This window comes from Bidens hawaiensis, unplaced genomic scaffold (genome assembly GCF_021521415.1).
Source record: "Bidens hawaiensis isolate Kalapana, Puna unplaced genomic scaffold, B.hawaiensis_p1.1 tig00039633_1, whole genome shotgun sequence".
NCBI classification, from domain to species: domain Eukaryota; kingdom Viridiplantae; phylum Streptophyta; class Magnoliopsida; order Asterales; family Asteraceae; genus Bidens; species Bidens hawaiensis.
The window spans coordinates 42,784-48,339 of NW_027496986.1; positions in this window are offsets into that span (position 1 = coordinate 42,784).

Consider the following 5,556-nt stretch of genomic DNA (forward strand, 5'->3'; position numbering starts at 1 on the left):
GATGTTAGCGAACCAGACCTATCATCTATATATAGTGAACACTGTTCACGTTTAATTTAAGTTTTGAGAGTTAATTAACGTAACCCTGTCCAAATCCTCTCCCGATCTTCATACTAATATTATAACATTACTAATACATATATACTGATAATACATATACATATGCAACACATAATCTAAGGTAATTATGAGCTAGATCTATTGTTAAGGTATTAATCTGTTATATACAGATCTGAGATTTGTTATTGGGATTGGATTGATACACCGTGGGTTCCAACATACTCGAAAAACAAAATTTGATACCAATAATGGAAGCTATACGAGACGATAATGAACAAAGCTCATAAGTACAAGATGTACTCAAAAAGTTATAAAACATACCACAAACCTTAGATCGAATCATTAATAGAAGAACATGACCAAGATATCACTTCGTATATAATGAAAGATCAAATTCATTTTCAAGTCAAAATCGAGCACAAGAAATCTTTGGATTACTTTAAAACAACCCAAACTCCCCATGAAGAAATGAGTAAAGATAACTATGAACTGTATTACGAAATTTTCCAAGAATCCATGACAAGATAGTTTATTATTGATAGACTAACAAAGTTTACCCATCTTTCTCCCAATTAACGAATAATACTCGATGGATAAATTAGCATGAAATTATGTGAACAACATCGTGTCTCTACACGATGTGCCACTATTAATAATCTCCAATCAAGACAGTCTAATTAAATCCCATTTAAGGGATACTTTCCAACAAACGTTAAAAACTCGATTGAACTTTAGCATTGTCTATCATCCCCAAATAGATGGGCAGAATGAAAAGAATAAACTAAACGTACGAGGTTACACACCGCGCAAGTATAAAAGATTTAAATAGAAGTTGGATAATTATTTTCCATACTAACATTCGAGCCACACCTTATGAGATGTTATATGAACATAAAAGCCAACGCCCGTGTATTGGTCTAAACGAAAGATAACCATATCTGGACCCGAAGTGGACCCGAAGTAGTCCAAGAAATGACGAATAAAGTATAACAAATCTATGAACGACTTAAGATGGCGTGAGATCACCAGAAGAGTTATACGTCCATCATAAGCCATTAGAATATGATTTATGCGATAGGGTGTTAATATAAATTTTTCGCCTTAAAACGACGTCATTCGTTTCAGTAAGAAAAGAAAACTTAGCTCACTTTTATAAGACCATTTTTAATAACTCGAGCAAATCGGTACTATGTATACCGTTTGCGACTCCCCGAAGGAAAGAAAGAGATACATGATGTATTCCACGCCTCTAACCGGTGTAAATATCTAGCCAAGAAACCTTTATCGATACAATTAAAAGAAGCAGAAATAAACAAAAATTTAAAATTCATAGAACGGCAAAATTCAAATCAAAGGTTCGAAAACAAGAAAGAAAAAGAGGCGAACGTTGAAATAAGTTAAAGTAAAAAGGGACTCACAAAGAGGCCCTGAATATACTTGGAAACCTGAATACTAAATAAAGAAAAAGTACTCTCACTTATACTAAGAAGAGAATCTCGTGTACGAGATTCATTTCAAGGTGGAAAGGATGTAACATAACGAAAATAACGGGTCAAAAATACCAAATTCAAAAACATAAAGGACCAAAAATGACAAAGTTTTAAACTTAAAAATCAAAAATGAAAAATCTGTCACCAGGCCTGACCGCGATACGCGACGACCAATAACCAAACGTCATCGCGTATCGCGATGACGAGACACGTGTCATGCCACATGTCACTACGTGGCATAAAGCCATGACGATGTGACACGTGTCCTGCCATGTGTCACAATGTGGCTTAAAGTCATGACGATGTGACACGTGTCCTGCCACGTGGCACAACGTGGCATAAAGCTCGCCACGTGTCACCACGTGGCACCGCGTCTGCCACGTGGCAAACCTACCTATGACTCATCATGCATGCATCGCGATACGCGTTGGCATGATCAAGGACCATCGCGTATCACGTCGGGTCCCGGGAAAATTCTATAAATAGCAACCCAACTCATTCATTTTCACACACACCATTCTCACACTACTTTCTCTCTAGAATACACACTCTCTCTCTAAAAAAATAAAAATACCTCGATAAACGTGTACCGATGACCTCGTTTTCCGTGACCATAAAACTCTGACATTATACCTCGTAATCCGTGTCATAAACCGACGATACCCCAAAGTATCGACCACAATATCTCGAAGTACGTGCCGACCCAGTACGACCCGACATTCCACCTCGAAGTATGTGTTGACCCGAGACGACCCGACGTTCTACCCAAGACGAGCCGATGTTCCGCCTCGAAGTACGTGCTGACCCGAGACGACCCGCCTCGTAATGCGTACCGACGAGACTTGAAGACCGGCGTGCCTCGATTTGTGTGCCAAGGAGGAGTTGATCAAAATTCTCGATATACGTGCCAACGTCGAAGTGTTGCCCGTGAGTTTAGAAAATAATAAGCCAAACAAGGTAGGCATAATGCTCGAATAAAATATCTATAAAATAATAAAGGCTCAGACCCTAGTCAAGGTTATAATCAATACCTCGAAAATAAAGAAAAGAAAATATAAAGATAAAGATAAAAGTATAAATCTTTATTATAAATAAAGTATAATTATTATTGAAATAAATTTTAAATAATAATAAGAAAAGAGAAATGATAAAGAAATAATAAAAGAATATTTTTTAATAAATAAAGATAAAAGTATTATATATTGGTTGAATTATTAATATAAAACTAAAAGATATACGTTTTTGGAAAAAATAGAAAAGAAAACATGACGGACTAAAGGTCCGAAAATGAGAATAAGAGAAATCTGATTTGGACTATAGGTTCAAACATATTATAAAATTAAAGGAAAAGATAAAGTAGAAAATAGTAAAAGTTGATGATATTATTTAAGTTATTATTCTTAAGTAATAAGAAAAGAAAAGTATGCGTTTCTTAATAAAGAAAAAGCGTATAATTTAAGAAAAAGAAAGACAAGATAAACTAGAGGCTTATCTTATATAAGAAAAGAAAAGTAAAAAATTAAAAGAAAGAGTTTTAACTTGAAAAAGAAAAGAAAGAAATAATATTTTAAACTAAAGGTTTAAAATAAAGAAAAGATGTTTTGAACTAAAAGTTTATAAAGAAATTACAATCGAGGTAAAGATTTTACAAAAGAGACTAGAGGTCTTAAGCCGGATATATATCCGACTAACAAAAAGTTATATTCATATTATAGGTGCGAGATAACAAAGAAGAGGGAAAGACCCTTGGACATTGTATTGAAGCTGATCCAAAAGAAAAGCTTATACTCGTATTATAGGTGCGAGATAGCAACGGGAAAGACCCTCGGACGGTGTATTGAAGCCGATCCAAATCGAAAAGGTGAATACGCCCCACTTTTACGAACTTGTTTTTAAACGAGTTAACATGTTATATGTTACATGAGACTAAGTGTCTATAAAAACATTATAAATAAGAGTAAAAGCCTAGCCCACAGGCTGTAGTATACGTTTGTCTGGATCCTTACATATGTGGTAAAATGCGGTGGGCACATCGCACCACGCTTGGTCACGACCTCCAGCCACGATGGGCCGGACCTAAGTATGTTCGAGTGAGACTGACCATGTGTATATATATGGTACCTAAGTATGTCGAAACGCTGTGGTGTTTTGCTGGGGTGACCTAGTGTAGAGACTCGAGTTTATAATGATATTGTTTTAACTTAATTATTCCTAAGCCAAGATGGGCCGAGACTTACGCGGTCTCGAGGGGTAATTAAGTAGAAGAAAATATTTTTAGCGTTAGCGTATTCACCAGCATATCGCTGACGTATTTTGTAACATTTCAGGAAATTACAGTATCAAGAATTGGAGCCATTCATGAAGTGGATGAACGCAAGGTAGAGATGGCTCATTGTTTTAAATGATTAAAATAACAAGATAAACTAAATAAAGATTTATAAAATAATTACTTGGGTATTTATTACACAAGAAAGTTTTTCAAACAAAAGAAATTATAATTTATTGTTAATGGTTTCAAAGTAAATAAATATTTTTTTAAAAATAAGCTTCCGCTAAAAACAAACTCTGATATATTTACAAAACCGGTACCAACTGTTGGTCACACGCCTAGGCCGTAAGTCGGGGTGTGACAAAAAAAACTATCACGGATATCATGAGTGAGAGGGTTAAGAATCCATGATATCACCATATCAATGCAACGTTGCCAAAAAGCAAGATGTGGTTCATTAACCGGCATGGTTACAGTGTTGTTAATGAAACAGAGCTTGTTTTTAGCTAAAAGAGCAATCGTCATTGCTCTTTTCCAAGCTCCAAAACCAGTACAGTCAAAGAATTTGGAAACGAGGATCATACCGAGATAATCAGAGGGTGAAGCTAAAGAGGATTCGAGGAATCAATGGTCACATATTGTACAACATAATTGTTTGAAGCGGCATTGAAAACACAGCAAAACGAAACAAACGCACGAAAAGAAAGAACGAAAGAGAAACAAGACTTATGCGTCGTATAACACTTACGGTATATAAGTATATACTTTGGATACTTATGTGCAGTGTAAGTAAGAGAAACTTATATGGCGTATAAGATATACGTTGAGACTTATACGAATGAAAAGGCGCTTATGCGCCGTGTAAGTAAAGGAAACCTATACGGCGTGTAAGTTGATAACATGGAAAAAAAGGCAAGATTGTGAGTGAAAGTGAATGAGAAAAGATCTAAAACTATGAGAAACATATCAGAACCAAGTAAAGAATATGTTGAGAAAAAAATGGTGAAGTTTGAAGGGTAATCTTCTAAAAAGAAGAAAAGTAGATGGAAAAGTGATGAAAAAGAGGTTTATCAAGAAAATAACTAGATCAGTACCCGAGGAAAACCAGGGCCGATGATAAGAGAATGATCAAAAGATCAAGAAGAAACATGGGATGAAGAGAGAAAATCGATGAATTGAGAGAAACCAGTTAAAACGAAGAGCATAACTAGCAATCATGCTCTGGTACCATGTAATCGTAGAAAACGATAACACATAAATAAAAGAAAAAATGAAGCAGGGAAGAAAACTTTATTATCTCATAATGAAAAATTATACATACAAGAAACAATATTTATATAGGCAGCACTATATGGCGTATATGTTTTGTTGGCGGATATGTCTTATACGCTCACAGTTCTTGAATTCTAACAACTTTCTTTAAACAAACATCAACATTCAAGATTCCTTGATGAAACTATGTGGAGATTTAAGGGTTATCGCACCGGAGTGGTTAAAGGGCGTGACTAGAAACTTTTCCAGCGCAAGTTCAAATCCTGTGGACTATATGGCCTCATCATCAGTAGCGGATCCATAAGTTTTTTCTATCGGTTCACCTTTTTTTAATAGTCAAATTTCTCACAACCAAACGTTAAGTTTTCGGGTTGGGTCAGGTCGTAGAACATACCAAAGACTGACGACTTTCTTTTCAATAATTGTTCTATTCGCCCTAAAATTCAAATTCTAATAAAACTATTC